This window comes from Dipodomys spectabilis, unplaced genomic scaffold (assembly GCF_019054845.1).
Source record: "Dipodomys spectabilis isolate Male_0828 unplaced genomic scaffold, ASM1905484v1 ptg000021l, whole genome shotgun sequence".
Taxonomy (NCBI): domain Eukaryota; kingdom Metazoa; phylum Chordata; class Mammalia; order Rodentia; family Heteromyidae; genus Dipodomys; species Dipodomys spectabilis.
In genome coordinates this window covers 5657157-5685031 of record NW_024870698.1, presented here as the reverse complement: position 1 = coordinate 5685031, position 27875 = coordinate 5657157, and the positions used below count along the sequence as shown (strand labels likewise).

General features: G+C 39.1%; 1 protein-coding gene across 1 annotated transcript in view; it reads left to right on the top strand.

The window, feature by feature from the left end:
• Kcnip4 (potassium voltage-gated channel interacting protein 4) overlaps positions 1 to 27875 on the top strand; it is a 901081-nt gene that overhangs the window by 48597 nt on the left and 824609 nt on the right. The window lies entirely within an intron of this gene.

The window sequence follows — 27875 nt, the reverse complement described above, 5'->3', positions numbered from 1 at the left end:
AAACTAGCTACAAAGACAAAACTCCAAAGACCAGGACACACAGAGGAAGGTTTTAGAATGGAATTTAGGAAGATAAGTATTAGATAAGTGATCTGAGCTATGGAAAACTAGTTATAGACTAGTTCTGAGCAAAGCAGAAGCCCTTTAGAAGGTGCTGGAAAGTAGTAGCAGGTTCGTTAGTGTGGGAAAGTGGAGTCTAGAGAACTCAGAGGGAGTTCAGGGCAGACACTGGATTGACTGCAGCTGAAGGCAAAAGCAAGTAGAATGGTTCTTTATTTCACCATTAGTCTTATTCACCTTTCCAAAAAGCAGGTGTACGGATTTCTCCTTCTTGTGCTCACAAGACTTTGGGTACAAAGTTATTAATGAACTACATCCATCACAGTTCTACTTACCTATTTTGCAGCTAATTTCGATGAGGCTGGGCCGGAGGAATAGCCCATCAGCCACTATTGCATTTGTGGATTTGTTACTCTGGCCCATATCACTCTTTACTTCTTTCTCTACTTTATTCTGTGTATGGATGTTAGTTAATATAGTGGGTTTAGGAACAATGACTGTCCAACCATACCCTGTAGCTTTGTATTTCAGCTATGTGATTGCTATCTGTGAAACCTTGAGATAGGTCTCTTCATTTCCCTCTGCTTTTAGTTCTCTGTTTTGGGAATCAGTGGTAATAAGTAAAGCTAATAGTGCATAAGTCATAAAGTCATTATGGCAATAAAGTGAAATAAGGAATAAGAATCTCAGAACAGTTCCTTGTGGGTAGTAAATATGAGCTTATCATCATTGAACAACTAATGATAAAATACTAGGTAGGGCATGTAATAGAACATTTCCCCTCATAATTGTTTAAAGCACATCTAAACTTCTGAAGGATATGTACAGTCCTTCTCTAAGCCCAGGAAAATATTCCACAAAATCAATTGGTTTCTATAATCAGGCAACAATTTTTTCTGTTATATAACATCATCTGTCATAATAATAATAATAATAATAATAATAACAGTGTTCATTAAGGAAATCATTATTAAAAGGGCTGAATCGTTTACATGCAAATATGTTTGGTGTGATTTCTTTAAACATAGTAATCATTAAGGATAGAATCTTCATTTTTCTTTTCCAAGTTCATGTGTCTTAAACAAATTAGCCAGTTAAGTGGCGGAGGAAGAAACTCACCATTTAAAAATGTCCTGGTGGCCTCTTTGTAAAATAAAACTCACAGCTGGTGCTATGCACTGAATATATATATATATATATATTGGGTCCAGTCCTGGGGCCTGAACTTTGGGCCTGGGTGCTGTCCCACAGCTCTTCAGCTCAAGGCTAGCGCTCTACCACTTGAGCCACAGCACCACTTCCGGCTTTTTCCTTATGTGGTGCTGAGGAATCGAACCCAGGGCCTCATGCATGCAAGGCAAACGCTCTACCACTGAGCCACCTTCCAAGCCCCTGCACTGAATATTTGTATCCCACTAAAATGTATAACTTGACATCTGACCCCCAATGTGGTAAGATTTGGAAATGGAGCCATTGGTAGGTGGTGAGGTCAAAAGGGTAGAGAGAGCTCATCAATGATGTTAGCACCCTTACTGGGCCAGAGGGCTTGCTCCTTCTTTATTCTTTTTTTTTTTTTTTTTTGGTTGTGAGGCTTGAACTCTGGGCCTGGGTGCTGTCCCTAAGCTCTTCAGCTCATGGCAAGAACTCTACCACTTGAGCCATAGCACCACTTCTGGTTTTCTAGTGGTTTATTAGAGATAAGAGTCTCACGGACTTTTCTGCCTGGGCTGGTTTTGAACTTCAGATCTCAGCCTCCTGAGTAGCTAGGATTACAGGCATAAGCCATGGGTGCCCAGGCTCCTCTTTTATTCTATACTATGTGAGGCTCCAAAATAAGATGAGCGCTACAACCCAATCATTCTAGCATCTTGATCCCATCACCAAAACTATGGGAAAGAAATTTCCCTGGCTGAAGCCACAGAATTTAGAGTATATTTCTTACACAGCAGCCCAAACACACGAAGATATCTGGCAGTATCATCTCTCCTCAAAACAGCTTGACTGTGTAGTTCCGCCCCCTCCCCCCCCCTCGCCCCGCAATGTGGAGTCCATATTTTAAACAAGACATTTCTTTCTCATTTGTAAAAAATATTTTCTGTCAGTTTGGACTTGAAGACAACGACAAGTAGGCCAACAGCTTGCCACTTGTAACATCTAAGTCTAAGACTTTTGGCATCTCTTCGTTTTTATGTAATTTCATATGTCTGATTGTCCATCTCCAAGATAATTTCAAATTACTTGTGTCCTACAAAGAAAAAGGATATTTATTTATTTATTGATATACTAAACATTAAGAAAAATGAGAAGAAAGAGTTAGGGAAAATAGCAAAAAGTAATTTTTGAGCCCTGATTGAAAGAAAATTGAGTATATCTACCTGATTTAGAAATCACTAATGCTGTGATGAATCTTTAGAGATATTTGAGTTGATTAATAGTATATATCCTGATATGGAGAAAACACAGAATTGGGAGTCACAGTTTTGATCTAGGCTTTAGTTAGAGCCTATCTCCTGTCTCTATGGAAGTCAGACCTACCTCTTGCTGCTTGCTGAAAATTCATAGCTCAGCCTTTTGTAAGAAAATTAGGCATGCATAGGAAAGAAGGATTGGCCATGTCAGTCATGTGAGAAATCTTCTCTGATTTAACTAGACAGAGTAAAGTGAAGTCTTTCCCTCAGCAAGCAGCCTTAGAAAGAAAATGAGTAATGTGTGGGAATTTTTGTTTGAGGAATAAAATACTTTGTAAAGATCGACTTTCTATTTGTTTTCTGACATGTTTAGAGCTTTTTGGCATCTTTACAGCCTAATTGCTCCTTGGATGAATTGGAAAATTATACTGTGTATATTAGTATATAATGTGGCTTTTCATTCCAAATGATTAAATTCTCAGCATTAAACCTGGAATATTATAGTATGTTTCAACTGAATTTCAAAACTATTTATAAAACTGTGTGAACCTTATTCGTTTCTAAATAACGAAGAACAGCATGTCTTACAAACCTACTTAAATATGTAAAGATATATATTTGTATATTTTATATATATATGCAAGAACAATAATCTACTACTGGCTTCCTGCCCATGGGAAAGGGATTCTGGATTACTTGAAAATGAATAATAATAGCTGAAAATTGTAGGCATATTAGACACAGGTCGGTAGATCTGCCTTTAGAAATTCATTGCCTATCCTTTGAATTTCAGTGCAAATAGTCTCTTCTTCTTGGCAGTAAGGACAGAGATGCACACTTCATGCAAACGTCAGGATGTCCAAGAGCAGCAAATGGAGACAGGCATATTTAAGACATGATATTTGTAGGGCTTTTCACAAACTAGCAATCTTTTTTTATTGGAAAGAAATATCTCCTCCCCTTAATTATTCTGTCTGAATATCTTGTCTTGACATTTAAAGCAGAGCACGTTCAGATTTCCTTTGAAATTTAGAGTTTTTGCTAAATTAGGGCAGTTTGGTGGGAAGTGAGTTTTGCATTCGTTAGAGAGATTTGGTTATAAATATTTGATAGAGTTAAGATTTTTGTTGTTGTTGTTGTTTAATAAAGCATGATCTCACTATGTATAACAGGCTGGTCTTGAACTGAAGATCTTACCATCTCTGGGATAATGGATTTTCAATTACTTGTTACCATTCTGGGCTGAATTAAGACTCTTGAAGTTGGTGAGCAAACTCAATGGCAAGAAAATGAGGAACAGATGAAGCCATGAAGTAATTCATTGTAGCTGATGGAAACTCGTACTTTCTACAGTTCCTAGGCTTCAGGAGACAGAGCTCAGGATAGGGTCAGGAAATGAAGCAGTGGCTCCTTTTATAGCATTTTGCATTAACATGATGCAGTAAGATGTTACCATTTACTAAATGTGGTATCCATATTTTATATGAGACTTTCTTCATGGAGAGATTGGGGCTTATTTAATATTAAATTCAATTAGGGAAGTCTTTTAGTAAAGAAGTTGGACCTTCCCTCCAAGTCTCTCTTCCTCTGTCTCTGCTTCAATCCCATCTTTCTTCTTTCCATATTTATGGATAAAGCACTGGTTACATGCCAGGAACTGTAGAAGGTGCTGGCCATGTAATAGTGAACAACTCAAAATTGCTTACTTAATCTATGGACAAAACAGAATGAGATAAAGGGAACAGATTAAATAACCACTACTTCTCACAGGTGCCATGAAAGACCCAGGCAATGATCTCAGTTAAAACACACACACACACACACACACACACACACACACACACACACACACACACACACAAGTGAAAGGGAGACATGGTACTTTTCTTGGCAGAGAATCTCTTGCCATGGGTCCCTGAGCAGGACACTAGAGCCATCAGCCACAAGAAATCCATAGCAAGAGAGTTCTAGGAAGAGGGAAGGTAGTGGTGTGGGTTGATGGTGTCATCTCCCAGAGCCTGGGAAAGAGCTGCCAGGACTTAAGAAGTGTAAAAATGGAGCCACTGGCAAAGGATGGAGATGGCATTATTTCTCTTCAGGCTATCCTAGAGACATTAAGGGCCGAGCTTTTGTCACCCGCCTCAGTATCCTTGCTAGATGAGTTCCATCCTCTTTCCTTCTCACTTTTCTCCCCTTCTCTCCCTGACTTGCCCTCCTCTTCCCTCCGCTCCATTTTCTTCCTCTTTCCTTTTCTCTCCACCCCTCCCCTTTCCTCTCTTCCCATCCTCTTTCTTCCATTCTCAAGTGTCTTTTCCCCTTTCCTTCTCCTTTTCCCTCACTTTTTCTCTCTCCTCCCTCTTCTTCCTGTCCCTCACTATTTCTTCTTCTTCTTCTTCTTCTTCTTCTTCTTCTTCTTCTTCTTCTTCTTCTTCTTCTTCTTCTTCTTCTTCTTCTTCTTCTTCTTCTTCTTCTTCTTCTTCTTCTTCTTCTTCTTCTTCTTCTTCTTCTTTTCTCTCTCTCTCTTTCTTGTTTTTCTCTCTCTCTGCCTTCCTATAGTAAGTTTAGAGCCTCAGATCATGGTTCCACTGGAAAATTACTGAAAGAAAATCTGACTTTTCTAAAGGTAATAGGCTCTAGTTGCTCAAATGCATTGTCCAGCAGTTAAAGAGAAATCGGAAATAGCAATGAATCCCTTGCCCTTTAGCTTCAACATCCTGCATTCTGGAAGGTGATGGCAGTGGTGATATGCTATACTAGCTAATGGTTTTGACTATGGGCACCATGAGATAGCATCAGCTGTGGTGTACTTTCTTCTCTGTAAGTTTCCTAGGCTACCAGGCAGGCTGCTGATTCTGTGGTCTTCCTTTTCACTACCACCACTGTCTATTGAAGCAGTTTTATGGGGCACAGTTGCTTGTCCTCAGGAGTTGGCTGGATTGCCATCAGCAAATAAAAGTACTTGTGCTTAGGGGAAAAATGCCAAGTTATTGTGAAAGAACTTACTGTTCTCCTGAAATATATCTTCCTACATCTCCCACAGATACGTTACATCCTTTCAAGCCATAAATAGTAAATATGATAAGGAGCTCTTGGCTGGGCAGAAGCCTAAAGAGAAAGCTTAGGTGATCATTCACTTAATGATTGAGTTCCTTCTACCATATTCCCAGTAAATGGTGCTGTCTCTAACAGTGGAAATATTCCCTTTCTCTGTATCCTTCATTCACTTCACTTATTCGTTAGTTACTTACATGTAATAATTAATCCGTTAGGCCTAGAATGCTTACCATAGGTTCTAAATTTTGTTAGACACAAAAGATCTGTACTTCATTTTCAATTAGCTTATAAATCCCTAAGAACATAATTCTAGCTAGTGCCTGATCCTTAAAAGAAGTCTTAAGGATAGTTCTCAGGGTAGTGCCTTGTAGATGGAGAGTTGCTATAATGGAAATGTGGGATTATTTGTTAATTGGGATTACTTGATAAGTAAACAAAATTATAAATTCTTTGCTTTATAAAGATCAAGCAGAAAAAGAACAATGGTCCAGCATAAATGTCTTTGTGAATAGATTTTCTTTTTCTTTTCTTTTCTTTTCTTTTTTGTCAGTTGTAAACTCTGTGCCTACGTGCTGTCCCTCAGCCCTTCAGCTCAAGATAAATGCTCTACCACTTGAGCCACAGAGCCTCTTCAGTTTTTTTGGAGAAAAGAGTCTCACAGACTTTCCAACCTGGGCTGGCTTTGAACCACGATCCTCAAATCTCTGCCTCCTGAGTAGCTAGGATTACAGGTGTGAGCCATTGGCACCCAGCTGTAGATATTTTTTTTAAGTCATGTCAATATAGTCTAACTCTCCTCACCTTGATAGACATTTGTTGTTGTTGTTGTTGTTGTTGCTGTTGTTGAGATGCACATGTGGCTTCCTTCTGCTCCCAGTGAAAAGTGAGACTCTCCATAGAGAAATCACTCAAGTTTCCCACTTCATGTTTTTTGCTCACGCGTCTGCTATACATATAAATAAAAGTCTACATGAGTTCAAAGCCCTCTGCTCTTTTCTGGCAAAAGTCGGGGACTCAGCTTTTTGGAAGGGACTGCATTGGGCTGTCTTTTGGCTCAGTTGCTCAGTTTCTGTTTTAATCCTGTCTGGTCCTCATTTTTCCTTTACTTCTGCAGGCGTTTCTTCTTTCCATTTACTTCTCTTTCCACCTGCCAATTTCAGAAGCTTGACGAATTACTTCCTCTTGAAATGTGCCTCTGAATCATTAAAGACCATTCTAATGGTGGGCACCTAGCTTAGTGGATTGAATTCTTGGTACTGTAAAATCAAATCAAAACAAAACATACCCACTAAGTGCCAAAATACAAAATCTACAAAATGCTTCATGTTTTTGGAAAATAAAACCAGAACCAAAACATTGCTCCTTTTAGTAACTTCTGCTCCTTTGTATCTTCAGAGACCAGAGCCTTCACTAAAATGTGAATGCTGTGTGGCCTTGAATGCATTAATTACTCTGGATGAGCTTCATTTTTTTCTTCCCACATATAAATATCTTCAATAATACCTATTCAGTGCTGCACTGATATTATATATTATTCACCTTGCTAACCAGTGCTTCCTTCTGCTGCTTTCATGATACATTCATCTAGGAGAAAGAAAGCAACATTTCAGGCACCCACTATCATAACGATATAGTGATAACAGTAATAGATATGATTTCTGAGTATGTATATTTGTAAACTCAAATTTATTTCAGTGGAACTCACCCTTGGGCCTTCTTGGTTGGTGTGGAAGTAACCTCCTTCCATACTTCATGCATACCTGGACATATTTGTGGAGTTGGGTCCCTAGCAATTGAGAGTAGCAGGTTATAAATTTCTAGGAGTGCCTGCTATTGTTTGCTTTTGTATGAAACAGTAAAAAAAAAAAAAAGAGCCAAATGTGGAAGCAGGCAACAGAGCCCACACAGAGAATTTAAAATTGAATGATGATGCTTTGGGGAAACTATTATTAACAGTTGGCTGCCTACGGCATAACCAAAAATATAGTTAGAAAACTGGAAGTATGGAAATGAATTTACACGTTTACTTCTCTTCAGGAAGTCTTCATAAACATAGATATTGTGGTTCTTGACTCTGCATGTAAGCCAGTGTCCACCATGGTGTGCAGATTAACTATGGTTTTACCTGAAACCGAGCAGCATTTATACCTAAATGATCTAAGGAGGAGTTTTTTAAATCAATATCTTGTAAATGATCATGTAAATAGCTAAGTAAAAGAGACCTTGTTTCAGTTGGATTTTTTTCTAAATGGACTTCAAATTAATATTTTAAATTATCTTCATCACTCTTATAATTGAAAATAATATTCACTATTTTTCTTAGAGTATTTTTTAATCACCTTCTTATTCCTGAAGCTCTCTGCAATTAAATAGTATCAACATTAGGCTAAGGAAGGTACCTGTTTTATCTTTACCCAATTCAGATTACATTTTTATTCTTTTGCTTCTGCATTAATTTGATATGAGTTAATTCCTTTCACAATAATATTTTCATAAAAAAAACATAAAAATGTTAGTTAAGAGAAGAAAGCATGATTTTTCAACAAACTAAGGGATTTCTTTTTAAGAAGGAAGCAACATAATTAAGAACATCAAGACTTATTGTGGTATTTATAAGTATGGTATTTAAAAATGATCACAAGCCATTAGAAAAGTATACCAATTATAAAAGTCAAACAATAACTGTATCCCTAAAAATAAGTTTTATCATTTAATATTGGAAAATTCTTCCCAATCAGAAGAGAGAAAGCTATAATTGAGAGAGAAATCTGTAATTAGTAGCTAGTTTTTCTTCTTTTATCTTGCCATATGTGCCTTCCTTTGACCCAAGGTTTAAGTACTTATAGCTTAGAGGATCCTGTAACAGAACAGAACTGTTTAATTGGGCACCTTGTCAGGGTCCTGGAAATGTGTCAGATGTAAAGTTCAATGTGTGGTGACACACATATCTGAGCTTGGGTTCTAACATTTCTATGTAGTGGATTATTGATGGGGCTGCCCAAGACAATAATTACAAGAGCTACTAAAGATTAACTTGTAGGCATATCATGTCTCAAGTTCTCTATCCTTCCATTCTTTCCCTTTTTTCCCTATGAAATGGACAGGATGATAACATTATGTTAGGACCAATTGTAAACAGAGGCCAAGGGGCAGACAGGACTAACAACTCCCCAGTTGTCACCCAGCCATTCAATAAAAGTAACTAGATAGTGAACTGGAAAATTTCACACTAGTAATAGTTGCCACATAAACATAAGGATATTTTTCTCATTTACACATATATGTGGCAGGAAAACTGATTTCACTCTGTGAACAATCAGATACTTTCCTACATTTCAACCCAGTGATTCTACTCATTGTTCATAGAGAAAATGATGTATTCTCATAAAGAAACTTTTCTAAACCAAAAGAATCTGGCGCGCACAAGGCCTTGGGTTTGGTTCTCAGCCCTGGAAAAAAAAAAAAAAGACATATAAAGCTACAAAAGACAAGGCAACAGCGCACAAAGAATCGATTTAGGCTTCAAATAATAGTACACAGTTAAACCTTTTGTGGTCCTTAATCATAATGAATTAAGAGTATGTTCAGCATCATCAGAAATATCCAGGCATTTGCCTCCAAAGACATTAGTCAATAGCACATAGAATGTGACCCAAACTATGCAGCAAACAGGAATACAGGAATCATCAGAGGAAGGAAAATATAACTCAAAGGGTTGCCCTGGTGGGTTATATGTGGGCTCTCTTTTCTCTGTACTCTTTGGTTTTCTAAATACTTACATATAGGTATGAAATAATTATATGTTCAGAAGAAAATAGAAAGATGTAGATCTGCTGTGTGGAAGAAAGCAGGCTTAGCTTCCAGAGTGTGGCACTCATATGATTGTTCAGCCTCCATCTCTCTAGAGGGGAAGACATAGCCGTTAGGCCTGCCCCTGGTCTCTGAGGAGCAGTGCAAAAGTCAGTGGCCTCTGAACAGAACCGTTGAGAGGTACGGAAGAACACAGCTGCCAGACTTTCCCAACGGGTAAGGTTTGCTTGGCTTCGACATATTGCCTAGTCAGACTTCAGCTATATCCCATGGCTACTTTACCTCGTGCCTGCAGTCTGAGCTTTTTAGATGTTTCCGTTTCTTGGGAATATGTAATTTCTTTTAAGTAGATGGTTACAGCATGATCTAGGCTCATTCTTTTGTACCAGGGTTTGTGCTTAAGCCCTTGCTGGGCCTGCTAGCTCATGGCTGGTGTTCTATGATTTGAGCCACACCTTCAGTCCTACTTTTTGCTAGTAATTATAGACAGAATATTGTAGACTTTTACTTCTTTGTCTGGCTTTGAGGGAAGACCCTCTGAACTCTAATCTTCTGAGTAGTTAAAATTATAGACATGAGTCACCAGTGCCTAGCTAAGAGGCTATGTTTTATCTTCTGGAAAACTCACTATAGTTCCTGGTTTTATGGTAGGAATAGGAAAGCATCATATTGGTGCAGCCTGGGTCCCTTCCTTTCCACTTAAGGGACTCAAATAGTAGTCTCAGCTCACTTCTCTGACAACCTCTCATTTCCTAACAAGAGCCACTGAACCTTTTTAGCTGGAGGGTACTGAAGCCCTGATGCTTTGGAAGGAAGGAAGTCTGGCCCTACCTGAGCACATTGCACTTTCTATGGATCTTTGTGTTTATGTTCAGATGGCCCAGAATCAAAAGGAAAAGAAACTAAGGAAGGGGTGACATTGACCAAGAAGCTTTGTACTTGTAACTTGACTTATGGAACTGTAACCCTTTTGTATAACTGCTTTGTGTGTGTGTGTGTGTGTGTGTGTGTGTGTGTGTGAGAGAGAGAGAGAGAGAGAGAGAGAGAGAGAGAGAGAGAAAATCCGTCAAAGAAAATTGTTGAAAGCTTTGTCATCTAGAAAGAACCAAGAACATGAATCTTCAGAGGAGGCAGAGGTTTCTGAAAAGGGTCATGATGGTTGATAAATAGGAAGAGGCAGAATAGTGGTGAGAAACGAGACAGGTTCAACTACTATAGACAGAAAATGTAATGATTTTCAGTGTGGAGAAAGCACTGAGCAGGAGATACCGCCCCCTTCCACATAGAGAGAGAAGCTTCCCAGGGCCTCCAGGTACCTTGTCTTCCTGTTCCTAGAGGATATTTCCTAACTTCCCTGGCCTACTGGAATTGTTCTTATTAAGTTCAAGGACATTGCTCATACCTCTAGAACATTCTTCAGTGTCTATTTTGAGAAAGGGTGATTTTCGAGATCACTTTTCAGGCATGAATTCCTTTCCTGGACCAAGATTTACTACATAAGAGCTGTTCATGGAAAAGGAGGAAGAAGCAGAGCAGAGCTAGGATTAGAGTTCTCTAGTGACCCTGGGAAAAGTGAGTGAGATGAGGGGTCTGCATCACAATTGCAGGGAGCGCATGAAACCAGAACAAGCCACAGTTCAAAACCAAGTGGCAAGAGACCAGAAATTGCCGGAGATTGAACAGAAAAGGTAGGATAAAAAAAAAAAATCAAAGATACCCCTGCCCTCCCCCAATCAGGGTGACAGATGAAGAGAGGAAGATTAGAATAGAGCTAAAACACCAAGTAGCTGGGTGGGTTAGTTAGTAACAACCGGCGAGGCTATTAGAAAGCCCCTCATGCGTTGTGTCTAAATTCAGGGTCAATTGTAGTGCGATGGTGTAAGACTCAGTGGCAGTAAATTCAATGACAGTGATAACTTTGTGTTTGATTTTAATGAACTTATTTTTAATTTGCTGCTATTGATTTTAGCCAGTGTGTTTTTGCTGATCTTTAATTCTATTTGACACCAATCCAGGTAATTAAATGCTGTCTGCCTGAGATAGCAGAACCACTAACAGATGGGCGGGCCTGCCACACGGCCGGTTATATCACTGGCTGAGAGGGTGCTAACATAAATAATCCAGATCCAAGACCCCAATAGGCAGAACAGATTTGCTTTTTTATCATGTATATCCAATCTATGAATAGCCCTATCATTTTCTTCCTTTGAATTTTCAGTTTTTATGATGAAATATACATCAGAAAATTTAAGAGGCTCCACTCTGTCAGTCCCTTCAAAATCTAGTATATTCTTTTCCTGAAGATTTTCCTGAGACAGTCAGCTTGAAATCTATTTTAGCTTATTTGGAAGTAGCGTTTTATTTTGCTTTGTGAATCAAGAATGTATTTATCTCTGAATTTAATTCTACTAAAACAGCTTTCTCTCTCTTTCTGTTTCTTCATTTACTCTTGGGGAGAAGAGGATTTTTCCTCCTTTTACTATTTCTGAAAATTCCATTTATGAATCCTCTATCTAAAATTGCCTCTTTTATGCCTCAGTTTCTTACCTGAGATGTAACAAGGCTCAGAATTAATCACAGGATTAGAAATTGGAACTTTAATTTACTAGTGTCTAGCTTTAACTTACTAGCATCTAATTTAACAATTCATCCAGTTTTGGGAATAAGCAGCAAACAGAAATTCTGTGCAACTCTGTCACCAGTGAAATGGTAGATTTAATAATAGTAAAACCACATTATGGTTGTTATATAGTTGGGATTACAAGAATATTCAACAGATTTCTGCATCTTATTAACTAATATTGTATAGGAAAGGGTTTCACTATATCATAAAATTGTTCTTGTAATATTTTGATAGTGCTACACAGTATAACTAACTTCCTTTTCAACTGTGTTTTTTTATTCACTTTAAAGCACTGTTCTGAGAAGGAATATCAGACAGCTACCAAAAGGGGTTCATGGTTCAAGAACTGTTGAAAACTTGAATGGATTTCCTGCTGTCCCCCTTGTCTTTGTAAACCATAGTTTGGAAGTCTTTTGTTTGTCCTGAAATGCCCCTAAAATCTTAAGATTTCTTCACCAATACCATGATCTAATGTTTTCACATTGCATGTGGAGGAGAGACATTTTTAGTGCCAGTTAGAAATATGATTCAGACATTAAATTAGCACTTACTATAATGAAATCAGACCTGGGTAATTACTATAGTGCAATTACACTCATCGGAAAATTTGCTGTGTTTCCCTTCTCAGCATCAAATAATCAAAACTCTTATTCAGCTCTGAATGATAAAATGTTCTTTTTCCAAGTGCTGAATGCAGACATTGATTTCCTATGACAAAAAGACTTCTTTAAGAGCTTAATTGATTAAAGTATTTATTAAGTGCTCACAACATACCAGACACTGTGCACATAATATTCCTTTTTATAGGCATGTTTAACACAACACATAGACGTGGAATACTAACTTGCAATAAACTCTTCCATTCACCAGAGAATATTTTAAAATTAAATGAATCTTCAAATAAATAGTAAACCACAAAACACTTATTTTTGAACATCTGTTTGCCTGTTGAATTCCAGAATTAATTTAATCCATGATCTCTGTCGTCTCCTAGGGACCCTATAACTAAGGACAAATCAGCACCCCTGTGGTGATTGGCTTATCAGAGGAAGCATGACCTTCTTCCAGAGTGTGATTATGTTAAACAATGAGGGAGCAGATGGACCCAAACCAGCATCCTGGCCCTTCTATTTACGGGTTATGGGACTTTCTTTAAATTTTATGTGAGCCTCTAATTCCCTGTTTTAAAAGAATATGATAGAATGTAGCTTTAAAGGCATTTACAGGAGCTGAGTAGAGTGGCACACACTTGTCATTCTAGTAAGCTAGAGTCTGAGGCAGCTGGACTGCTGGTTTGAGTCTAGCCTGGACTTCACAGAGACCAAGTCTCATGTTACAACAGGAAGAAAAGTGGAAAATACCACCCAAAGCAAAACAGACATATAGTTTGGATTTACATTTCTTTTATGGCTAGAGAGGTTGAGCATTTCTTCATATGTCTATTGGCCATTCTTATTATTTCCTCTTCAGAGAAGTTTCTCTTTAAGTCTTTAGTCCACTTATTTATTGGGCAGTTGTTTCTTTGAGGATTTGTTGTTGGGGGATTTAATTTTTTGAGTTCCAGGTATATTTTAGATATGAGACCCTTGTCTGTTGTAAGGCTAATGAAGAGCTTCTCCCAATCCGTGGGCTTTCTATTGATCTTGCTAGCTATGTCCTTTGCCATGCAGAAGCTCTGCAGCTTCATGCAAACCCATTTGTCCATCCTTTCTTTGATTTGTTGTTTCTGGGTCTCTATTGAGAAAATTTCTACCTGTGCCAAGGAGACCTAAGGTTTCTCCTATTCCGTGCTGTAATGTTTTCAGGATGTCTGCTTTGACTTCGAAGTCTTAGATCCATTTGGAATTTATTCTAGTGCAGGGTGATACATAAGGATCTAACTTTAATTTTCTACAAGTATTTAACCAATTTTGCCAGCACCACTCACTAAAGAGGCTGTCTTTCTTCCATTCTATTTATTTTTTAGCTCCCTTATCAAAGATTAAATGGCTATAGGCCTGTGGGTTCATTTCTGGGTTTTCTTTTTTAAAAAAAATTTTTATTGTGAAAATACTGTAGAGAGGGGTTACAATTACATGGGCAAGGTAATGAGTACATTTCTTGTCAAGCATTGTTGCCTCCTCTTTTTTTTCCCCTTCCCATCCCTTCCCATCTTCCCCCTTCTCCCTTCTGCCCCCGCCCTGCCCCCGGCCTACCGGCCAAAGTTGTAAAGTTCGTTTTTTTCGACATAATGACTTGTACATCTCATTGTTGCAATGGGTCCACCTGTATCCCTATTGAAACGGTTTGTTTTTCCCCTTCCCCTCCACAAATTATACCAACATCAAATACAATGAAAGTAGGGGTTATACCGTGGGGGAGGGACATACAAAGCAACAAACAAATCATCTTATAAATAGGTTAGAAACAATTGCAAGAAAGAAAAAAACATTTGAATACTTATCTTGGGTTTTCAATTCTATTCCATTGCTTCTCAGGTCTGTTCTTGTGCCAGTACCAAGCTGTTTCCATTACTATGGCTTTGTAGTAGAGTTTGAAATTTGGTATTGATATTCCTCCAGCACTATTCTTTCTGTTAAGGATTGTTTTTGCTATTTGGGGGTCCATTTCACCCCAGTTAGAATGGCTATAATCAAGAAATCTAATACTAACCGATGCTGGAGGGGATGTGGCCAGAAGGGAACCCTACTAAATTGTTGGTGGGAGTGTAAACTTGTTCAACCACTTTGGAAAGTAGTATGGAAGTTCCTCAAAGAACTCCACATAGAGCTTCCCTATGACCCAGCAATCCCATTTTTGGGCATTTACCCAAATGATCGCAAACAAGACCATACGAAAGCTACCAGCACAACTATGTTTATTGCAGCATTATTTACCATAGCTAAGATATGGAACCAACCCAGATGCCCCTCAGTAAATGAATGGATCAAGAACATGTGGTATATATACACAATGGAATTCTATGCTTCCATCAGAAAGAATGACATTGTCCCATTTGTTAGGAAATGGAAAGAGTTGGAAAAAATTATATTAAGTGAAGTAAGCCAAGCCCAAAGAAACATAGGTCCCATGGTTTCCCTTATTTGCAATAACTAGTATATCAAAAGCTATGTACATATGACCAGATAAGATGATAAGTGAAATGAAGATAGGGACAAAAGTGGTTTTTTCTTTCTTGCTATTGTTCCTAATGTAATTAGAATATACCATGTGATCTTTTTGTTTCTTTGTATGTTCCTCCCCTATGGTATAATCCCTGTTTTCACTTTATTTGATGTTGTGACCTGCATCTTGATTATATACTTCTCTAATTCAGAGAGGGGAAGGGAAAAAACAAAATTCTTAAATAAAGATACAGGTTGACCCATTGTAACAATGAGATGTACAAAACACTATGTTAAAAACGAACTTTACAACTTTTGTGGGTGGGGCGGGGGAGGTTGTTTTGGAGGTGGAGGGAAGGGATGGTAGGGGAAAAACAAAGGAGGAGGTAACAATGCTTGATAGGAAATGTACTCATTACCTTGCTCATGTAAATGTAATCCTTCTGCACAGTACTTTTACAATAAAAAATATATTAAAAAAAAGAAAATGCCTGTTGTCACTCTGATACATAGTTAGTTTCAACAAATGTTAGTTGTAATATTTGCCAAAACTTTACTCACTTAGGCCCCCTTCTTAGCAAGGAATTTAAGAATCATGTCAGTTCCTAAGTTCTGTTCATCTATTACCGTGAACCTATAGGAAATGGCATACAATTAAGCTAGAAATTTCTGGATGTGATTTGCTCGTACCCGTAATCCTAGCTACTCAAGAAATGAACTGAAAACTGGTTCAAACACAGCCCGAGCTTAACCACCAAAAAGCCAGGTGTGGAGCTATAGGTCACATAGTAGAAATCTAATTTTGAGCTCAAAAGCTCAAAATTAGGACAGTGCCTATGCCTTAAACTCAAGCCCTAGGACTTATATATAATTAACGATATATAATTATATATAATAAATTAATGTGTATAATACATAATATGCATATATAGTATATAATTTCTAACTTCATATACAAAAAATTATGTATATATACATATATTAATGCTTGTGTATATACATATATTAACACAATTAATGTTGATACAATAATTAATTAATATTAATATAATATTAATACATAATGTTATGTAAAATACATAAAGTTATGTATACATACATATATTAGTGCTTATGTATATGCATATATTAACACATAATTAATGTTGATACAATAATTAATTAATGTTAATATAATATTATGCATAATGTTATGTAATAATACATAAAGTTGTGTATACATATATTAATGCTTACGTATATACATATATTAACACATAATGTTGATATACTAACTAATTAATATTAATATAATATTAATATATAATGTATACACATTATGTTTATATACATATATTAAGTATGTTTATACTACATACCTAGATATACATATATAAGGCGTGTCATCCATGTGTCCCCCTGCTACTCATGCAGTGTGGAAGGGAGGAAGTCATTGCCAGAGCCTGGGGAGAGCTGTGGTTCTCACCCCAGGAATGCACTCTGACACAAAGTACAGCCTTCTCTGGCAGAGGCCCCGGGAAACCTACCATTCTCCATTCTCCTTACTGGAGCTGAAACCTAGAGAATGCAATTCCTAACGGGTGTCAGTCTCCATCAAACCTCTCCACTTCCTGGAAGACAGAGAAGGGAGGACTCTTTGTCCAGCTGCCTTGAGGAGCAAAACTGAGAAGTTTAGCCACTGGGGTACAGAAGTGAACAGACATTTGTCAACAAAAGATTCTTGTAAATCACCATTAGGGATCCAGAGGAAGAAGGTACTTTAAGGACGAGAGTAGTCACCGTTGGCTCTTCTGACAACGAAAGCTCAGTTTTGTTCATAGTCCTGCTTTGAATGCACATGTGTGTACATTTGGATCAACTGTGAAATGACCATTAAGCTCTAAGGACTTAATTAATGGATATGGTCAGGTGACCCTCCCTTTCCTCCCACCCTCAGCATCACACATGGACTACCCCATGGAGAGTGTGGCTTTGGCATGGCAAGTGTTCAGGAAATGGAGAAAGAGCTTGGCAAACAACTGCCCTTGTGTATACAGGGCACCCGAATGCATGAGAAGGCAGAAATTTCAATGAACTTGACCAAAGGTCTCTGCCTTGCTTTTTTTCTTCCCACCCTTCCTGGGCGAGGTAAGCTGCTCAGAGATAAATGGTCTCGGTTGTCCGGGTACCTGCTGAATCTTTCACTCAGCTGCCATTGATTATTTCTTCCAGACCTATTCATTTGGAACTTGCTATTGATCTGTTTACAGAATTCACTTCAGGACTTATTTTTGTGACAGGGATGCTTTCAACAAGGGATTCCTTTGTGTCTCATTTATAATTTCGTTGTGGTTGGCAAGGCTACTTTAGTGTTTGGGTAGATGGCCTGCTTGAGCTCATAATTTTGTACAGTCTCTATCATTCAGAATTTCGAACGTCCATTTGTTCACCAAACATTCTCATTGACTGTTTTGTGCCAGACACTTGGTAGGCATGAAAGATGCATTAGCTAGATCTAAGAAGCCACATTATTTTCATTGTATTATAAAACATTCTAACAGATTGGGAGTACTGTCTTTGCCTTGTTTTTCTGGGTGTTTTAGGCCTTGCTAGGACTCAGAAAGCAAAAATAATTCTGAAATCAATGGCCAGTATCTGAGTCAGGCACTGCATGAGATCACAGTTCTTTTGGCTGTGTGCTGTTCACCTAGCTGATCTGTGTCCCACACTGCCTCACTTTCAAGTATGTTACCACTTCTCTTTGGTGAGAAGACAGCTTGGTAGCAAAAGACAAGTTGACTTTAAGCATATGTTGCTTCATTCCCAAAAGACTCTCAAAACTTCTTTCAGATGGATTAAGGGTTTAAAATGCCCAGGCAAATTGTCATGGGGGGAGGGGGGGGAGGAGACATAAGACATAGCACTGCTTTTTTCTTTTCTTTTTACTTTGTCATGGATTGAAAACTGGCAGTGAAAACTCACAGTTAATATGGTGGTTACCTGACTGCAGGTCTCATTTCTGAAGAGTTTTGCTAATGCTATCTATGAATCTATGTATGCGTGTTGAGGCCAATGGAACATACATGAAGTCATGAAAGAGTAGGTTTTAAGTGCCATGCCACCTCTTGTGGAATCTTAGCAACAATGCAGAATGAAGAATGAGCCCACATTTTCAGTCTGGCAGTTTTATACTAGCTTTGTGGTTAAAAAAAAAAAAGTATGGAAAAAAGTTGGGAACACCATTTTTTCCTTAGGAATAATAAAGTTGTTCAGCCTCAGAACAATTTGACCAATTCTCAAAAGATGATTTCTAGGACTTCTTGGTACTGCCTTGCTTGGTGAAATGAAAATGATCAGGTATTATGGTGTTTGCATGTTCTTGGAGACACAGCGGAAGAAAATGCTCCATTTTGGATCAATAGGCTTGGCCTCATTATTCTTTCCTTTAACCTGAATTGAAGCAAAGGACTGTATTCATACCTGTGATGGTCCACATGTCTGCTGCTTGTCACTCCCATGTGGGGATCTCCTGTTTTCAGTGAGGATAATCAGAATATCCAACACCTTCAGGGCAGAGTCAGCAGCCTGGTGGAAGACATGGTGGCCCACAGCTATCATTCCGGGGACCGATAAGCCCAGAGCATGAGTGACAAGTTGCTAGCATTTTACATTTAGTTACTACTGAACCATACAAAGTTTCAAAAGTCCTGGGAGAAAGAATAAAGTATGTAGACTGGAAGACATTTCATTCTCAAGTCCTGGAACAGTGACGATGAAGAACGTGAGGCATCTCTTTTGGGGGTTACCTTATAGAAACTAGCTGGATATCAACTTTTGGTAATCAGTGGTCTGAGTCTGACCCCCACTCCTTTTTTCTTAGAACTGCAGAGATTCTCAGGGGAAGAAATCATTACTGAGCCCCAAAGCCCTCTGTTCTGCTCAGGGTCAAGGTGCTGACCATTCCTCATGGCCTTTTGCTCATTATCTATATGAAAGGAAAATGATTCAGTAGTGATTGACTGTTTTGGAAGATTACAGTTGCTCCTGGAGGCCTGCAAATGGGGTTTTACAACAATGAAGAGGGAGCACTTAAAGCCAAAGAGAGAGCGGAAGAGTGCAAGTCTGCATGAAAAACTACTAAGATCAGACCTCTGGATGGAGATCTGCCCAAGCAGGTTTTGTCACAGAATCTCCCCTGAAGACACGCTAACATGATCAGATACCACCAACATGGGAAGAGGAGAGAAATTTGATTAGATGTCAAAGGTGATCAGATATGGTAAGTCTGAGTGGGTGTGGGAGTTCTGGCTAGACCACCTTGAGAGGAATCTGGCTAAAACTGGCACAATCATGAGGCCTGATGGAGTTTGGAAAAGGGTTATTCATGATTCTTGGAGAGATTTCTTTTTATTCATCTATACATTTTGTTGACTCTTTTTTGTTGTCTCAGTGTCAATCCAAACCTGCCAGGTATCCTGAAAAGGAGGTAATGCTGTTGAGAGGGAAGAAGAAGGACTCTCCTTATTGGTGTTGAGTTGACGGTTTGCCATATACATGACAGATGGGAGTTCAGGGCCACAGATCAATAACAAGGACAACCAGGCTGTGTCCCCCAGGACTGCTCAGAAATAACAGCAGTAGGCTGGACTTCTTCATCTACCAGCATCAGGGCTGAGGTCAGGTAGCTAAGATATTAAAGGAAGAATGAATGTCAGTGCACCATTGACATTCCTTGGTCTTCTGAGCTTTGAGAGATTTGCTTCTTCTATTGAGCTCCCAGTTTTCTCTAAGGAAGAACATTTTAACAAATAAGCCTGCTATAACCTGTTGTGCGACTACCTGGGTAAAGGAAGATGGGTCTCAGTTGGCCAATAGAGTTTCTTTATGGCTCTATCTTCTGGTGGCATGATATGAGGTCACTCTAAGCTCCATGTCGCCTGTCTCTGAGGTATTGTTTAAACTTCTGAGCTTCTACTTCTTGGGATGCATTTCAAGATGGAGCTTTCTTATCTCCATAGTCACACTCGGTTCCTCCATTTTAAAGGCAATCTGTACATTTGCATTTTCCTTGAGGAACTAAAATTAGATTCAGTCATAATGGTAGTACTCACTGGGAGCCTGTGAAACTTATATGGCTTCCTGTAAACTAGTAAATTGAAACCGAAGATTTAAACACCAGCAAGGACATACTCCTGGAGTTCCACATATCAGATCCAACCTTCTACTCCTATACAACAATTAAAGAGACAGTATGAAGAACAGGAAATAAAAGAGATTTACTGTATGACACATGCATACTGAGGGGAGACAACACTTGAGTACACCTTCCACCATCTGCCGTAGGTTAAATAGGGGGTAACAAGGATAGCGGGTAAGAACATAGCGTAGTTAGAACAGTCTCAAGTCATAGGCATGTACAGAGTGGCCAGTGGCAGCCAGAGGTGGCAGAGATGCTCTGATGACCCTTTGTCTTAGAGCTGCTGTGGTGGGGCCTTGTTAGGATGAGTCAGGTGGTATGTCAAGGACCAGGTGGTCTGCTCTTTCCTGGACCCCATGATGGCTGCAAAGTGACTGCAGGTGGCAATGGCTTAGGCTCTGTTCTGTAGAGGGAAAAATGGAGGAGTCTGGGATGCCTGTCCTTTATCCTACTTCAGGTTCCTTTGTGGGCCTAGCAAAATTAGCTTTTAAGCACCTCTCACAAAAGCCTCATAACCACCACATGAACTTGTTGCTATTCTGACTTCCACTGCATGGATGTAGAAACAGAAGGGTTATCAAAGGCCTCTCGACTAAGATGTTAGGCTGCCAGTGCTCAGTAGAAGACGTGGGAAGTGAGTCTGAGCAGTCGAGGTCTCCTTCGAATCTATGTAACTTAGAGTAAAATACCTTTGTGCTATTGGAAGTAGCACATGCAGCCTTGATAATCGCCGTTTGTTGTGTTCAAACCTTACGTCTTAGATAGCACCTTCCTGCTTCCTCGGTGGTTGTCAGGAATGAACGTGTTCATATGTTGGACTTGGGGAGCGTAAGTCACTGAAAACCGTTGGACATGCTCTCAGAGACCCATCGTTCCGAGACTGAAAACTCACTCTCCAGTCTTGTCTATCTCCGGAGCAACTGGAGATGCAAAGTAGAAAACACTTTGTTACACGCAGGACTCTTCTAATGATCTTCTATCAATGGTGAAACATGATTTAAAAAGTAAGATAGTTAGCAAAAACTAGAAAAAAACCCCAAAGACCATCTTAGGAGATTATAAAACCTGGCTGCTTTCATCCTGAGGGCTCACTAGGAAAAACAAAAACAAAAACAAACAAACAAAAAAAAAACAAAGTAAAGCAGCACAAAACACAGCTCTGTTGTGACCACATGAAGACCCATTCTAACCCTGTGAGTGATTCCTGCACCGTGGCTTCTACCATTCAGAGAATTCTCTCTCAGTTGGTTTGGCAACGAGCCATATTTCTGTGATGGAGAGCGACCTTGCGGTGGGTGGAGCCCTCCGGCCCTTTTTGCTTTTTCTGACAGTTTTGAACCAGCCATCCCATAATCTCTCTGAACCACAGGAAGAACAGACAATCTGTTGCAGAAATGGTCTGTCAGGAATGCACACTTTGTACATACAAGAGACAGAGAACACAGTGGTAGGGAATTTCCTGATGAATTTAGGTGATTTCTGTCAGTATTCATCAGATGAAATTACAAGCATTTTAAGCATAGCCATAAACTCTGGGTAAAGTTTATAATGATGGTGAGGTTATTTCTCTGTGCGGCTCAGACAGCTTAGATGAAGGACTCTCTTTTATTTTGGAGCACTGAAATCTTGACAACTAATCACATATCAATTGTTTGCAATACATCATGATCATCTGTGGTTAAGCCTATAGTTTTTAATGCAATCTGGCCAGGTCTAAGAAAAACTCACACTTTACTTTGATTCAAGTGAAGGCTATAATAAAATCAAGTGTAGTAAAGCATTCTGGAAAGTCTTTTTGAATAGAGGTGAAGTGAAATGAGCCGATGTTTCACTTTTGTTTCTGAAACAAAGACAGTTAAATGGGGGATTTCTGGACACACTGTGATGGTTGTTGTACATGGGCATACTTATAATCTCTTTTTTAGTTCCCATTGCTATAAAACCTCTTTCTACTTATCACATATGTATTCTGCATATGGCATTTATTTTTAAGATCTGTGTGGTTAGTTTGAAACAGGATCTTACTCAGCAGCCCTGGCTAGCTTTAATCTCTAGTCCTGTGTCACCACACCACCCTTCAAATGGGTCTACGAATCAAATGAATGACTTTTCTGGTTCCTTCTATTTTCCAAGGCCAGACATGACCAATCTGGGGGCATTGGTGGTATGGATGATGACAACAACAGCTCCCTACTAATTAGGGCAATCAACAACAGGCGGAAGTATGGAACCGTTGCTTTTCCTGCCTCTTTCTGGAACAAGGATTCCAGGCTTGACCCGGTTCCCCTGAGGGAAGTAGGGAGCAGCCAATTTTACACAACACACTTCAATTAGTTGGACTAATGAAGAAGACTTGCTGGGAATTGCCTGAATCCAGAGATGATTTGCAAACAGAGTCTCAGTTCATGGAGTCGGTATCTACTGCAATTTAAACTGCTGATGAACTGTATGTATTTATACATGTAGAAAATTATTTCAATTACCAAGCCTTCAGAAGGTAACTCTGCAAACTGTATTTAGGACTATCATGCCACCCTCATTTTAGAAATGAGTCTTCTAAGTCTCCTGGTGATCACTTCTATTCAGTTCCCCAAAGGTGCTTTGTACATAGATATTTAATAAGTTGGATTGAGTGTGTGATTAAAGACTTTCTCAATTTAAAAAAGTTTCCTTTGTTGCATTTGGATGTGAAATTGGAAATACATTCATTTCTGTGATGTTGAGGTTGAGGTGCTTTTCCTTTGGAGCTTTATCTTTTCCTTTTTCTACTTTCTCCCTGCTTTCTTGTCCTTTTTCTCTCCCTCCCTTTCTCCTTCCCTTCTACGTTCTTTCTGATTTTTGTTGGTGATCGATATGACAATAAGGCTGGGTCTTTGTACATTTAGAAAGGACTGACTTACTCATTGTTTCGTGCCCAGATCTACCTACTTTTCAGAGGTGAATCAGCATTGTAAAAGAGAGTCATCAGTCATTCAAGATTTCTTTTCCTTTCTTTCATGAATGAGGAAGGGAAGGGCACATTTTAAGTGTGGTTTCCATTCCTGAGCTGTGAAACTCTGGAAAAAGACAGAGAAAAACTGCAGAAAAAAAAAGACACAGAGGGAATGAGAGAAGAAAAGAAGGAGGGAGAGAGGGAGATGAGAAGGAGAGAGAGAGAGATTGAAAAAGAGAAAAGTTGAGAGGGGGAGGGAGAGAGAGGAAGAGGGGCAAGGCCATTTTCTTTTTCCTTTTATAGCTCCTTGTGAACCAGTATAGTGTTTATTACTAAATAGTCTTTATTACTAATGGTCTTGATAATGATTTGAGTAAGAAGATACAGTATTTGTGTTATTGTTTTCCTTTTTAACTTTCCCTGTGTTCTCTTGCTTGTGTTTTGATAAAGGAAGATATAGCACATATATTGTTATTTATGATTTGATAAACGAGGTATAACACATGTCTTATTTTCCTCATTAAGCTTCCTCCAGTTGCCTAGCTTGTTCCTTGCTGTTTACTGCCCCACTGGGGCTGTGGTTCCACACTGGTTCCACACTGTTTACTCATCTAGTAGAATCAGACTTCCTGAATAAATTTGGCCAACAGTTAGCCCTCCTCCTCTCTTTTCTCTCACTCGAAGTTCCTTGTGATCACTTTGTCACCCTCATTTTATTAGGACCACCAAGCTCAGTGAGAGCTGGGGGCAGGTCAGCCTGAGGACTCCTGGGGCTCCTTTACTGGTGAATCTGACTTCCAGCCTTGATGTTTTATTTTCCCCCAATATCAGGCATATGGATAAAAGAGGGAAGCGAACATTCCTGTCCCCCATGTACTGAAATACTGTTACTTCGAATCCTTCTGTCTTCTGGCATGCCAACCATGAGTATACATAACAAACACGTAGTAGCTGGAGAAATCTGGAGATCTCTAGTCTGGCTGTGGTGGTATGTGACCCACAGATGAACAGCTCAATCTTGTTCATATGTAGCATCATCACAGCCTAAGTAGTCTTCGTAAGCCATACAGAGAATAAAATTGCCCTGGAAAACCTACATCTTACAGAGAAATATGTTTGTATTACTGTGGACTGAGCATAGAATGGAGCAATCACATTGAATATCCTTGAGGCTAAACAAAGTGATTATTATCTATGACCTGTGTTTAAGAATATGTGAGGGCAATTTTGGTTTTCATAGAATGGACTACAATATTATTTCTGGAAGTTATGTGAGAAGCAATGTGACTAGAAGCAACTTAGTCATATCCTAAGTCCTCTGGACTGTGGTTTGAATAGGTTTGTGAAATCCAATGATATTGGCGCAGTTGGGAGGTGATGGAATGTTTGGACAATTGAGATAAGTAGGTGGTCCTTAGGGTATTGGTGGCTTGAGACGTTTTTTTCATGACCTCTTTGATCTTTTGGCCAATCAAATCTGTTAATTCTTGAATGTCTGGTATGTTCTGCATATTCTCTTCCAGGCCTTTAATGTTTTGTTCTAATTCCTCTGCTTTGTGTTCAGCTGCTGATACCCTGTTTTCAACTTCCTCTGTTCTATTGCCTAAGCTTTCAACTGTGCTTCACAGTAAGGACATAGAGGCTTTTTAGGCTTCCAAGCTCTTGGTTGATGTCATTTCTCATGTCCTTTATTGACGTTTTCCTGGTATCTGTCTCCTTGATAATATCAGCTTTCATTTCCTTCATTGAAGGATTGAAAATTTCTGTCTCCATGTTGAGATCGTCTTGGAGGTCCTGCATTTTCTTCATCATGTCTTCCTTGCATTCTTCTACATTTTCCTGGATCTACTCTTATTTCATTGGCCAATTCTGTCATCTGTTTAATCAGTTGTTTTTTTCTATCTTTGCTGTCACCAATGTCTTCCTTTGAGGAGGTGTAAGGGTTTTTGTTTTTGTTTGTTTGTTTTTTTTTTTTTGGTTGTGGGGCTTGAACTCTGGGCCTGGGCCTGGGCGCTGTCCCTCAGCTCTTCAGCTCAAGGCTAGTGCTCTACCATTTGAGCCACAGTGCCACTTCCAGTTTTCTGAGTGGCTTATTGGAGATAAGCATCTCACAGACTTTCCTGCCCAGGCTGGCTTTGAACAGCAGTCCTCAGATCTCAGCCTCCTGAGTAGCTAGGATTACAGGCAGGAGCCGCCAGCACCTGGCTGTGAGGTTTTGAGAATGGAATGTACTCTTGATTGTTCATGAATTTTGTGATCTTTTGCTTTGATTTCTGCATCTGGGTTCAGGGTTGGTAGAAGCCATTCAGTTTCAGTGTTAAGCTCAGTCATGATGGGTTGATGGGATTCTGTTTCATTTATTGGGTCTCTACTGGGCGCTTTGCTTGCAGTAGCCCCTGCAGAGAGGTGTGGGGCACTTACTGAGTTCCTGCAGGGCGCTGTACCTGGTGGTGTGCATGACCCCTCTGATACTGACCCTTTTATAGTTCTTCAGAAATGTGTTATAGGAGACAAAGCCTCATGTCTCCTCTCTCTTCTCCTCTGCTTCTTTGTGTGTCATCTTCTCTGTGCCTGCTCTTCCATCAACCCATCCCTGATGCCTTTGGCAAACACTGGATTAGGTTCTTAGAACATTCATCCTCAAAAATTATAAGCTAAATAAAACTCTTTTCTTCACCAGTACCTTATCTCATTATAGTGGCTAAAAGCTGACTAATGCATGGCTTTGAGATTTTTATATGTGGTCATTGTGAGTCTCTGGGAGTAAGTAAATGTTAATCTGATGAGGATCATGTGACAAAATCACTATTTGTCATAGTTTCACAAAATTCTTATATTTGTAGCTGTGGGGAAAATATTACTTTAAGCTTTCATTAGTATATTACATCAGACTAAAAGACTAGTTGCTTTTGTTATATCTCAATTTTATTAATATATAACATGATATGTGTTTCAGTAATATAATTATAATTTTATAATTATAATTTATTAATATTAATATATTATCAGTTTAATATTTGATGTTGTCAACAACAATCAAGATACACTAGTTTTTGTACCTATAATCAAGTCCTTTATTTTGTGAATTTATCATACATTTTCTTAAGACACAAAGCTCAGAAACCCAACTTCAACTCCTTAACAAGCAGAAGTAAAAATGCAGGTACTTTTTTAGGTTTGGTTCCATTTCGGAGCTCAAGCATTCCTTCCTTTCCTCCTTCATGTCTGCTCTTGCTCACCCATTGCACCTTATGTGGCATTGCTTTGATTTGAGACTTTTCAGACATGACGGGAGAGATAAGTTTCCTTCCTTCCTTCCTTCCTTCCTTCCTTCCTTCCTTCCTTCCTTCCTTCCTTCCTTCCTTCCTTCCTTCCCTCCCCCCTCCCTCCCTCCCTCCCTCCATCCCTTCCTCCATCCCTCCCTCCCTCACTCCTTCCTTCCTTCCTTCCTTCCTTCTCTCCCTCCTTTCCTTCTCTCCCTCCCTCCTTCTCCCCTCCCTCCCTCTCCTTCCCTCCTTCCTTCCTTCCTTTCTGTTTTTTCTTAGAAATAGAAATTTATATTTTCTCCTTCCATCTATATATTATAAAATAGAATAGTGAGTACCTTGGTTAACAGACCTACCCCTATATGGACAAAGAAATTGAGAGGTAGTAGAGTACATTTGATTTGACTCATTTAAGTTTGCGTCACAGGCCTAACCCTGCAGGAATAAAGAGGCATGCAGTACCTGTGTGCTGGCTGCATACAGGCATATACAGCAACATTTTTCTATCAGGTTTTGAAAAAGATCATTCGTAAAAACAAGTAAAATTTAAAATAAAAGAAGGAAATGATTCTACCTCTGAAGTTCACTATCCATATGTATAGATAAAACAATTTCTAAAGGCTACCCAGGAATTATGTGGCATGAGTCTTGGTTGCTTTTGCTAAAGAATAACAACTTTATGCAAGAACAGGTTTCTTTTTAACATCACAAATAGTGGTACCATGCTTTATTTGCTCTTGGTATAGGTGGCTGTGGTGTGATATTGTGATGTGGATGAGGTGAGCCTGAAGTAGAAAAATTAATGTTTGGGAATTCTTCCTTCACTTTGTTGGTGTATTTATTTGGCAAATATTTATTGAGTATTTCCACCAGGAGAGAAATAGACAGTGACGGACACAAGTGTGGCGTTTACCTAGTGTCATCTCTGCGATGCCTTCTCTGCCCGCCACAGGGAAACCACTGTATCTACTCTGCCATCAGTGTCCCTCACCTCCATTCTAGCATTATGGACTGTGTAGCAATTGCTACCATGCCCAAATGGGTCTTTCCACCCAGGCATTTCTTCTTTAAAAATTTTTTATTTATACTAGTATAATAAAAAATTATACAAAAGGGTTTCCTTGTGACATTTACATACATGTATATAATGTACTTTGATCAACGTTAGCCATTCTTTATTATTCTCTCTTAGCCCACCTTTTTCCTCCTCTGTAAGAAATCTAGTAGGTTTCTCTTTGTGCTTTCTTTGTGTGTGTGTGTGTGTGTGTGTGTGTGTGTGTGTGTGTGTGTGTATTACTTCTATAATATTTAAACCCCCATGACTTCTTCTCTTACTCTTTACTCCCTACTTACTGCTTTCCTACCCCTCCACCAAAAGCACCCTCCCTTCTCAATCATGGCCTATTATTATATTTTTAGGTCTAGACCAGTATATGAGTGAA